This window comes from Armigeres subalbatus, chromosome 1 (genome assembly GCF_024139115.2).
Source record: "Armigeres subalbatus isolate Guangzhou_Male chromosome 1, GZ_Asu_2, whole genome shotgun sequence".
Taxonomy (NCBI): Eukaryota; Metazoa; Arthropoda; class Insecta; order Diptera; family Culicidae; genus Armigeres; species Armigeres subalbatus.
The window spans coordinates 81453799-81466681 of NC_085139.1; positions in this window are offsets into that span (position 1 = coordinate 81453799).

The following is a 12883-nucleotide window of genomic DNA, read 5'->3' on the forward strand; positions in this document are numbered from 1 at the left end:
CGTGGAAGGCGACATAAACAGTCGAATCGCAAGTGAGGGGCGATTCCTAGGCGGAATGTGATGAAAAGCGTGACGGAAATGGGGAAATGTGACAAAGCCTGCTTATGCTTTGGTCATGCTGTTGCAAAGGCTGGAAATATGTTCCTCGATTTTGAAATTTACTGTCGGATTCACACGTGTCAATTCGAAACGTGGCGCTTCTGGTGAGGGCGTCGACGCACGAGCCAGGCTTTAACGATTCGACTTGATAACTGATGATAATGAAGAAGGCTTAAAACATGATGATATTAATTTTAGAAAAGGTAAAATGGCAGCTATTGTTTAGGCTTGTTTATTTTCATTCGATTCATTTCGGATTTGTTCTACACCTCATTTCAATATAATTTTTGGTTATACCAATTCTAAAAGTGATACGAGTCATTAAAAAGTATATCTATGTGCATAGAAACATATTTTTTACAATGTTTAAAACCTTCCAAACCTTCCTTGAATTTTGATTTTGATGTACTACAAGATCATCTACGCATTTCGTAGGGTCTCGGTGACCATTTGAAGTAGGAACAGCTTATTGTGATCTTTGTCGTCAATACGATCAATAAATCGTTATGCGGAGTCTTGGACACATTTTTGAGTTGGAATAGCTCCGTAGAACAACACTCTCATATCACGAAAATATCACAGTATTTCCAGGACATTGATGGTATTCAAAACTCAAAACTCAGTTTATCGTAATCAGAATATTACAGAGCGGTTGTATTAGCTTTCCATTGACATCTAATGCTTTACTTAACAAATTTGAATTCGAAAACCCTCGTCGACATATGTTTCTAGTTGTACTTGATCCTGCTCCACTTTGCCTTGGCTGATTGACCTCACACCGAGGCTATCATGAAGCCTTTTCTGTATAAGCTGTATTCTTTTTAGGGAGTTTACTTCAATATCTTTGACTAGCTTTATGTACGCATCTTTGCTCGTGAAAATTATGCAATAAAATGTCTAATGCTATAGCCTATAATAGCACGGAATCAACATAGGTAGATAGATTGATTGAAAGATGGATCAATACATAGCTTCAATTCGATTCGATTATGTTAAGTTAATGTCATATTTGTAGCACGAACCATTATTCATCAGTTTCAAAAAATGTGGTACGCTGGAGAGGGTATCAAAATCCTAGAAAACGTTATAAATGTTTCTAGAGTAACCTCACTTTTGTGTTTGTAAATTGTGGTTGTTCTCGAAAACAGCTCGTGGGGTATGTTGGCCGACTTTTGTGTGGTCGGCCACTCTTTTCCCACTTCTAAACATTGTCCACTGATTGATTTGATGTGTTTCACTTATTAAAAAAAAACTATGCCAACCTACCCCAGCCCTGGGGTAGGCTGGCCGAATTTTTCCGCCGCATTTGTTTTGTTATAACTTTTTCCTCAATTTGTGTTCATCGATGAAAATATGTCACAAATGTGCTCATGACTTGTATATTTATGACAGTGAAGACCGTGTTTTGAAAAGTCGAGCCAGAATTGGTACATACATTCTGAAAGCAAAACTCGGCCAACCATGAAATCCGTCACTAAAAAGCGTTGTAACGTCACGAGAAATGGACCGTTTTAAATTTCCTGAGAAGTACATATAGGCCTCGAATTTAAAGTTTTGTATGCTCTTTGTACTTGAAAAAAGCTTTGTTTTGGTGGTGATAGACATAAAATGGGTGGTAAATAGCCTGAGTTTCACCTAGGTGAAGTTTAAGTTTTAACGTCACGGAAAAATATTCATCATAAAGCCTACGAAGCTTGTAAGACATCCAGACTAGTTGGCTCAATTTGTGTTCAGCTACAGATTGAACATATCAATATAAATACAGAAAGGAAATTTCACTCAATGTGACATATGGTGAAGTAGTATTTCGGCGATATCACTCATTTCCGTCAGTATATGCATGGCAAGTGAAAAATCTGTTTGCCCACAGTACAACAAGCTATATTGACTTCTAATTATATTTGCCTTCAGGGAATTAAGGAAATAATTAAGCCCTTTTTAATGGGATGTATTCACCTGTTCACCTGTTATAAGACGAGTTAATACTAAACAATCACTGTCTCGTACTTGAATCACTGTCTCGTACTTGACTGGACTTAAGGCTTACAGTTGAGGTCGAAATACGTATCTGCAAAGATTCAGCGTGGTGGAATTAAATGAAATAATGGTTAACTCGTCTCATGACAGGTTCAGGGAATTATTTCAAAGCTCGATGAAATGCGTTTTCACCAGTTTTTACCGTTTTTACCAGACCCCGATGGCAGCGAAATTTGCTATCGAATGGATTTTTATTAGGGAAAGTGTAGCGGTTGAGGCCACCACCCAAGCAACCAGAAGTTCGGATAAGAAGGGCTATTTTGGCTTAATCAGCTCTCATTTTAAGTAATTTTTTGTATGGTGGGAGCGTAAAAGTGAACTTTAAAGTTCCGTTAAGCATGCTTGGAACTTGATGTGAACCATAGTGAACCAATTAGTTCGGTTAAGAGTAAATTTAAGTAAAATCTGAACTTCTGGTTGCTTGTGCATGGTGCTTAATTTGGCCAGCCCTGAAAAATGCATATTTTCCAAAAACTATCCATCAGTTTTCACAGTGAAGAAGTTGACAGACAGATATAGGGTGGGTGTGCCAATTGTCGCCATACAAAAGAACAACTGTTTTTTAAAAAAATGAGTAAAAGGCATGCGGGTTGACTTTATATATCAAGCGTTTTACTTCCTGCTTCTTAGAACAGCTGTGAAAACCACAATAAAATTTGTTATAATCCTCAAAATTAATTAATCCATAATAGGAACGCATGCACCAGTTGTGGCACTATTCTTAATTTTGATTCCTTATTTGGCAAATTCCATTGTTTTCTTATGGGATTGGCCAAATAGGGACCACTAGTGCGACAACTGGTGCAAAGGACGTCAAAAATTAAGCAACATCAATTTTTACAATCATGCTTTGCTTGTTTTGGAGGAGATCAAAGGTGTTATCGTATCATATGAATAAGCTTCATCGATCTGAACTTGTTTTGTGGTGATTTGATTGGCCATTTCGCATATAAAGCACTAGTGCGACAACTGGTACATCTAGCCTAGTCAAATGAAGATTCACAAGAAAATGAATAAACAAATAAATAAGCGATATATCTTCTGTTACAGCTAAAACTTGTTTATTTTCGGAATTATGCGAGAAACTGGCCAAATTATAAACATGACCAAAACTGGTACAGTTACCCTACATGCAGAAGCAACAAAGTCGTGAACGACTACTTCGATCAATAATCAAAAAATATACTGTCGTAATTCATCTGATTTAGGTCTATTCAATGATGAACTTCTATTTATGGAAAAATCACTTCTTCTTCTTCTTTTCTTCTTCTTATTGGCATTACATCCCCACACTGGGACAGAGTCGCCTTACAGCGTCTTACGTACGTCTTACCGCACGGCTAAGGAGGGCCCCTAGGGGGAAGGGGTTTAAAATGCTCAATTTTTGCGTTACGTAATAAAGGCATCTTCCATAACACAAATTTTGGCAATTCCATAACACTCGCAACTTTACAGCGTATCGTACCGGTTTCTATTAGTAAAAATAAATGTATTACACCCAGGTTTTTTTACGCGGTTGGAATTCATTAATTTCTCGGTTAACCCGAACTTTCACAGCTTTTAAATACCACCTGAATTTTCTTTGATTTTTTGTGATTTTTTTTCATGGGGTTAACTCATTGTTTCATTGACGCTGAAGGTATTAAACGACCAAACTGTGTAAAAAAACCTGGGTGTATATTCGTTAATAGTTGCTTAAAAATAAATTTTGTGAACAAAAACGTATTATCTTTTGAGCACATAAAAATAAAATAACTGTCATTAGAAGATGGTATGTTAAGCTAAAATGATATATGTATTTTGAATTATCATTTTGATGAAAATGAGTGAAGAACTATTTTCAGGAATTACAATTAAAGTTAATAAAGCCTAGCAATACTTTGTTAAAAATATTGATTCGACAATACACCTCTGAAAAATACCTATGTTTTAACATTAGGAAAATTCTAGAATGAAATGTTTTCAAATGTTTTTGGTATTTCATATGGGGTATAAAAATGCGAAACTCAAAAGAAAAGGTAAATAAAAGAAAGAAAGAAGAAAGAAAGAAAAGAATCAACACTGGAAATAAGGTTTAACTCAAATAAATATTGATGTGCAAAACTCGAGAGACAAGCCTTTGATTAAAAGAAGGAAAAATTTAACTTTAAAATAAAATCAGGTGAAACACAAATAAATATAAATATGCGAATTTCAAAAGAACGGCCTATGACTAAAAGAAGGAAAAATTCAAAAATGAAATATTATCAGGTAAAATATAAATGTGCAGAAGAATGGTTGATTAAAACTCGGCGTTTTGCCTAATTTTTTCGACCTCCGACATTTTGACCTTCGACCTTTTGACTTTCGAGTTTTTGATCTTCGAATTCTTGGCCTTCGACCTTTTGTCCAACAAGTGCAAATTCTATCTTTTGTTCTTTCGACCTTTTGTCTTTCTACCTATTTACTTTCAACCTTTTGTCCTTTGATCTTTTTACTTTCGACCTTTTGTCCTTCGACGTTTTTACTTTTGACCTTTTGTCCTCCGAGCTTTTGTCCTTCGAGTTTTTGACTCAGATTTTTTGTTTCAACCGTTTGGCCCTTCGACCTTTTGACCTTTCGACCTTTTGTCCATTCGACCTTTTGACCTTTCGACCTTTTGTCCTTTCGACCTTTTGACCTTCGATCTTTTAATCTTCGACCTTTCGTCCTTGGACCTTTTGGCTCAGATTGTTTGTTTCGACCTTTTGACCCTTCGACCTTTTGTCCTTTCGACCTTTTGTCTTTTCGATCTTTTGGCTCAGATTTTTTGTTTCGACCTTTTGACCCTTCGACCTTTTGTCCCTTCGACCTTTCGACCCTTCGACCTTTTGTCCTTTCGACCTTTTGACTCAGATTTTTTGTTTCGACCTTTTGTCCTTTAGACCTTTTGACCCTTCGACCTTTTGTCCTTTCGACCTTTTGACCTTCGACCTTTTGTCCTTCGACCTTTTGTCCTTCGACCTTTTGGCCTTCGACCTTTTGTCCTACAACCCTTGTTTCTACTAGGGGAACAGACGGCTTTGGCAGGTTTTGTTCTATCATTGACAGGGGGGTTTTGTCGACCGAATCTTATGAAATTTGGCCACACTATCCTTTGATATGCAAATAATGTTTGGGCCAAGGTTGAGCATAATCAGTCATAAAAAAAAAACCCTGACAATAATAGAACAAAACCTACCAAAGCCGTCATTACCCCTATTATAATAAAATCTATCATTAGATTTCAAGTGCATTTTATCATGAAAAAATCAATTTTAGTTATACCGCAATTTTTACACAGGACCAAACACAGAGCTCGAACGATCAGCATTTTTTTTCTACTCGGTGAAATCTTACAAAGAAGCCAAAATTTGGGTTCCAGTTTGCACATTTGGGCATTGGAAGAAACGCTCCGTGCCATTGATCAAAAACCAGGATTTCACCTAATACATTATCGTACATTATATCTTTTTCATTTTGGTACAATACCATACACTACGAATTGAAAACACATGTTAAAATTGACTTTAAAGTGGTATACTTTTTCGTGACGTTACAACGCTTTGAAAAACCTGTTTTTAGAGCACCTCGCGTTGTAACGTCACGAAATGTTGAATAAAAAAATGTCGAATAAAAAAAAACTTAGTCCGTATTTTAAGCATATTACACCATAGGGTCATCCATTATCCTCATATATTTGAAAGGTGTTCATTATTTTTGGAGTAAAATAACGACCAGAGCAGAGAATTAACCATGTTTAAGTCAAGGTACAAAATCACGAATTCACGCGCGTTGTAACGTCTCGCAGCAAATTGCATTCTAGAAAGCCATTTTTCTACACATATTTGATGTTTATATATCTATTCGATCCGAAATTTTATAAGGATTCAGAATATGTAATAATATGCATATGTTTACTGATGTTTTATACAAGCTTTCTCCAAAAACCATTTAAAGGTGCGTCAAAACGTTGTAACGTCACGCCGGAATGTGTCTATTGTCACGTGTCTATTTCAATTCAAACAGTCCCTCTTAAAAATTGCTTCTGACGACGAACGCATCACTTCGGTTGGTAGCATATTCCAGTTTGCCACACCACTGACGAAAAACGAGTTTTTGTAGAGTTGCGTCCTATTTTGTGGTACTATTAGGTTCTGACGACGTAGGCGTTGCGATTGTAAAAATTTACAGTACCACACAGATGGAGACCGAGTTTCTAAAATCCTACGTAACAATACACAGGAACAATGAGCGTACAGTCTTGAAAGTGAACATCCAACAAGGTTTTTCTGCAGATGAATTACGGAGTCGTAGACACCATGCCAGCTGTACCGTACAAGGTGCGTAAACTTTTACACACTAGCGCCTCCTGAAGACCGTCATGATACATTATATTTTAAAAATTAAGTAGAAAAATAAAAATAATAATAATAATAATAATTAAAATTGAAGTTGGAGGGCCAAGCCGGCCGATCACTATACATGTCAAAAATAATTGTAGAACAAAAAATGTGTAAATAAAGAAGAATTTTACTCCTACTATTAGGTGCGTAAACCACCGTAGATTTTGCCATACTGTTGAATGGTCAGAGCATCCCATTGTAGATTTGATTGGAAGATGTATCCAAGATTACTGGTACGATCACACCATTCAATTGTTTTGTTCCATTTAAATCGCCGGGGATGGTTCGGTTGTAACACGTCCACGAGTAGACACAAGCAGAACTTTACTCTTGCTGTGATTTACCAACAACTCATTATGCGCACACCATTCAGCTACTCTTTCCAGGTCTTTGTTCATCATTCGGATAAGTTCGCCAGTACATTCGTTGATTCTAGCGATATACAACTCGACGTCGTCTGCAAACAGCTGGATACAGCAATATTTTAGCACACTAGGAAGAACATTGATGAAGCAAGAGAACAGCAGTGGCCCTAGTACTGATCCTTGTGGTATGCCAGAAGATATTTCAGCACTACTTGATGTACTGTCGTTACAAAAAACGGTTTGCTTCCTTCCCATTATGTAAGATTCAAATCAGCTGCTTCGACAGAGAAGTTGAACGACGAAATGAGCTTGTCACAAAGCTTTCGATGGGACACTTTGTCGAAGGCCTTCGTAAAATCCAGGAGCAATAAAATACCAATACCTTTTCTATCCAGCACTGACACCAAATTATCGTGAACTCGTAACACAGCAGTTTTACAACTGTGACCGTTACGAAAACCAGCTTGATAATCTGATAGTAGACGGTTTTGGTCGATAAAAACAGTTATTTGCCATTGCAAGATTTTATTCGAACGCTTTCGATAGTGCACAGAGAATGCTAATAGGTCTCAGATTGGCTATGGTATTCAAGTGGGGCTTTTTTTTTCAACGGTTTGATTTTTGCATGCTTCCATTCAGCGGGAAAAATTGACGTTTCAATGAATTTGTTGAACATATACGTTAAATGCCCGACCACCAGAGGAAGGACTAATTTCCAGTAAATGATTGGTAATCCATCTGTTCCAAGCGCATTTGGCTTGACGGTTCGAATAGCATTTACGCCTTCCCACCACTGTACCGATCGAAAAGAGAAAGCAGACGCAACTGGTGCAACAGGAGTACGCCAATAGTTGTGAATCGAGTCATTATTGTAGTTTTCTAGAAAAACATGGTTGATTTCATCTGGAATAAAATAACATTTTTGCAAAGACTTGTCCTTGCCAATTCGAAGACTTTTCACCCTTTTCCACAATTTTCCAGGTTGGATCCGGCTGTCTAAAAATCTCTCTGTAAAATGCTTTTTGACTCTTGCTACTATCGCAGTTGCTCGATTTCGTAGCCCTTTGTACGTCTGGCGTTTGCATTGTTTCATGTCCGGGGGAGCAGCTAACCAATCCTTATAAGCAAGGTCCCTTTCCAACAAAGATTTTCGGACCTCTGTAGTAAACCATGGATTTGAATTTCGTCGATTGTTACTTGTACGCAGTGGAATACAGTTGTCGTGGGCGCTAACTAAATGTTAGTTGATGAAGTTCAATAAATCCTCAGGATTCTGGCATTCATAGAACTCATTCCATGGTATAAAAAGAACGCCATTTTGCAAGAGCTCCAGATTGTAGTTTACATAGTCACGATATGTACGAGCGCTGGAAGGAAGATCGCACGACGTCAAAGTCTAGTGAAGCATAAAGAAGATCATGTTGCGAAAGACCAGGAAAACTGACTTGACCAAAACGTATATAGCATGCCTACGTCACTGCTGGTAACGAGCAAGTCTAACTGGGAACAGCCACCATCGTAAAAATAAGTTGGTTCGTCACCGATCAATGTCAGTGAGAGAGTGTGCAATACCGACTTCAGAAGGCTACGTTTACGGCTGACTCGTAGCATGTTGGAGTTGAAATCGCCGACTACAATAATGTTTTCATTGCGTGTCTGCCAGAAGGTGATAAAACGGAATTTGAGTCAACGATGTGGTGGGTAACGCGTAATTTGGATCAAGGCCGAGGAGATGTTCGATGTTTGCAGGGATGGCTAACGTGGTTGCATTTAAGATAGCTTTCTCATTGAACGAAGGTGTTCCCTTGTCGTTGTTCGGTATCTGAATGATACGCGAGAATTTCTTCGATGTTGTCGTGTCCTTCTGCTGTACCAGTTGCTGTATGCCTCCCGTTGTGTATGTACAAACTCATCGACGATACTCTCACTGGTGCTGATGCCTATATCATAGTAATCATATGGCTTAGAGTACTGATGTTCTGAGGTTTAATGCTCCAAAGTATTGGCTTTTAGTAGGTCAACTTGAATTGCGTATTGGAAAAAGTAGATTACTGATTTTCGGCCACCGAATTCCCCATATTGGAATTGGATAGACTGGATCTGTAAATCTCTAAATACGATTTACGACTCAGTGTAAATTCTGAACGTCTTGGCCGATATCGACCAAATTTGAAACACATTCTTCATCTAATAGAGACAACGATAGGAGGTGGGATGGTCTTTTGAAAAGAGGGGGGGGTGGGGAAGAGGTATGGATTATTTTTTAACACAACTCCTGAGCCCTTTGACCAATTCCAACCAAATTTGGAGAGCATATACTTTGTTCTAAGGTGACAATTATAGTGATTGTGAGAGCGTCATTGAAATAGTTGGGGTGTGTGCGAAGGGTTATTGATAACTCCTGAACCCCTTGACCGAATTCAAGTAAATTTCGGACAAATATTTTCTCTCAAAAGAAGACGATGTCACAGAGGAATGCGAGGGAGGGCATATTTATAAAACGAACAGTTTTGTATAACTTTATAACGCAAGGGTCGTATTATTAAGAATACGAACAATTCAGTAAAACTTCTGAACTTCTAACAGATTTCCACAAATAGTGGGTCACATGTTCTCTAACTTTAGCAGACAATTATAGATGGGGTGCGACATCATTTGGAAAAGGGTGTGGTGTGGAGTGCGAGCTTATGCATGAGTATGTTAAGCATAATAACGTTAGACAGTCGCGTAGCCACGGGGGTGGTTTTGGACACCCCCCCCCTCTCAGAGACAAAATTTTAAGAAGATTTTTTTTTAGATTTCAATAGGAAACAATGGGAAACGATTCACGTCGAATGCAGTTTGTGGCAAGCAAATCGCTTCAAGATGAGTTCCTAAAACATGAGTGAGTTTTAGTTTGCACACATACATACACACACGCACACAAACACACACACACATACATACATCATCTCAATTCGTTGAGCTGAGTTGATTGGTATATAACACTATGGGTCTCCAGGCCTTCTATCACAAAATCGTCTTTGGAATGAATATAAATCCTTTTCGTTACATCTTGGTTTACGATAAAGGCGAAAAAACTGCGAATAGAACTCCGAGCAAGGCAGGGTCATACAGCATACAGCAATAAATTTAGCTTCGAATCCACAGACAATCGCTCATATTAAAAATGTTTCTATCGAGTTTTAGAGTGGTCACTCTAAAAAAATAAATAAGGATGACGTAGACAATCACTATCAAAATTAAGTTTATGTTCGTTTGAGTTCCCTGTCGAGCTTGATAGCACCTATGTACTTCCCAGTCAGTAATACTTGCTCATCTAAATACTCGAATTCATAGCCCAAAACCATTTCCAGACTCACAAAGTTAGCGCTTCATAAATCCCGAAACATCACCTCATCAAATCCGAGGAAACGAATGCCATTCGCTTCCCTCGTTTATGGCGTGAAGTGTAAAACAGTCTTCCCGCGATTCTCTCCAGTAAAGGAACGGGCTGAGTAATGGAAAACGAGTTACGACTACGAGTTTCAATCTGGAGCCCGAAAAATAAAACACAGACGCAAGTGGAGTAATTCATGACATCACTGTCTTCTCTAATGTCTCTCGGCTGAGGATAACTGCAAGTAAAAACCATTTAATTCAATTTAGAAATATAGTCACTTGGGGTACAACGCCGCCAGCCCCTTTTGATGGCAACAGAACGGGGGACGACGGAACGGTCAGCAATGCTTTTGGTTTTAATTGGAATCGTTAAATGAAATTTATTTCCCGCATTCAGGTGTTTCAACGTTTTGTACTGTGAATGAGATTCATGATTCGGTTCCCAGCTAGGTGTTCGTGGTTGGAAGATGCGCTGCAGTCGCATCCACCGGGAGAGCAACGGGAAGCAGCTGGAGGACAGCGAAAAAAATATCAAAACGTGACTTGGAATCACGATTTTTCGCGGGGATACGTTTTTGCGGCGACGTTGCAGTGCCAAATAATGAATGCCCTGGTCTTTTGACAAAGTGCAGTTAGGCTTACTATGGACTCGTTTTTTCTATTGTTGTCTGGATGACGGGCAGCATTTCTTCGCCCCCTGGAACCAGATTCAAATGACGAACATCTCGTGGTCGTGCAACCTGGATCTCGCACCATCTTTTGGCGTTTGCACAGAGACAGACACTCGGAACAAAATCTCAATATTTATTGATGTTAAAATTTTCAATCCCTTTTTCGTATAAGAAATGACGCAGTTCGGGGTGGAAGAAATACAAAAGATTTTTTTTTTATTAGAAGAATTACGAATCGACCTCACATTACAGGTTTTTTTTATAAATGGTTTTTAATACTATTCACAGTGTACCAAAACTTTTCGAAATTCTTCCCAAAATTGCATTTGTTCGCTGACCCGCCACTGTTCGTCGCGTCGTCATCTATCGGCAGCCAGATCCACTAAGGCGCACAGCCTAATGATTTTATGACCGGAACAATTCCAGAATGAATTCTCTCAAAAGTAATCTCAACTTGGCCCCCGGTAATCACGGCAAACCGTGAACAACGTTATCAAGCTTCCTCATATTCAATGTGGCGAAGCCGGTGGAGTCAGCTCGGGAACAGAAAGGTCAAGTTGACTATCAGAGCCCTGAAGGTGTTGATGGTATTATGGGGATAGCATTTCGTGATTGAGGATCCGTTTCGCATCCAAGTGAATTAGGATTGGTAATAAGCACTTTGGTAGGCGATGTTCATATCATGAAAGCGATTTCCACATGAGTCGAAACATCTTGTTCGATGGACCCTAACCGCCCATGAAAGCAAGGAAGGCTCATCCATTTACAAAAGATTCATCTACATTTTATCCCAGTATTACATAGGGTATGTGGCCCGGCTTAGACCACGTTATGTGAGTGTAGCTTGAAGAATTATAATATTTTTTCTCTATGTTTGGCATGGTATGGTGTCAAAAACAAATTAATAAACCATTCCAAAAGAATTTAATATTTCTGGGAAATTTAAGGTATTTGAGGAGAATACTTTACATGTACCAGTTTTGGCTATGCTTTAAAGCTAATCGAGATGAGCCGAAAAATGAAATTTGAAGAACAACCAAAAATCCAATTTGAAAGATTAATTTTTTTGTGTTAGTCAAAAACAGAACAAAGCTAAATCCCGTGCCCTGGCGCCAGCTCAGCATCAACGAATATACCTGGGCCACCTACAACGGATCAGTTCGTCACAAGTGCGAACCTCCCAGCGGGAATCCTTCCTCATAATAGACCACGTTGAATCCCAAATATGGTTTGTTTTGTAAACAATCCTCTGTTTCAACTTAATACCTGAAAAGTGTCCACCCCCTTTCTAGCAGTTCTATTCTGATCAGGCAGTGACAGGCAGTAGAATGGAGTAATTGTCATTCACAAAACGATTCATCATATGACAAAACCAAGGGAACCGTCCCACCCAGCAATGACGACAAGGATTGAATGGTTTACTTAACGATGCTAAGGTTGTGAGCTAATTTCTGTCCCGTTAAACTTATAATAGGTTACATGCTCAAGCACGGTAATATCGGCAATAGAGAAAATCTGTTCTTCCAGAGAGTGATAAAAATTGATGAAAAACGCATTTTTTTGCCGCTATATGCGTTTGGATTTGAATCCGATTTGTGGCCGAAAAGCAGTGCTTAACTCTAGCGTGGGTGTTTGCGAACAAGTCTGACTTATAGATACTGCATGTATACAGTTAGGCAGAGACATAGCTGCACCATTCTTTTTCAGTGAGTTTGACTTGGTTGCCTTTGCTTGACTATCAAATCCAGTGTTTAGCTTGGATATTCAACCACCTTCTGGGAAAACATAGGCGACGTTGGAGGTAGGTTTGAACATCAAGGAATTATCCTGTGCAGTTTTCTTCGTACCATACTTACCTGATCTCCGAGATGGCACCACGACGAAAAGGACACAGGGATGAGTACGCGCCGGTGTCCTGCTGGGTTCG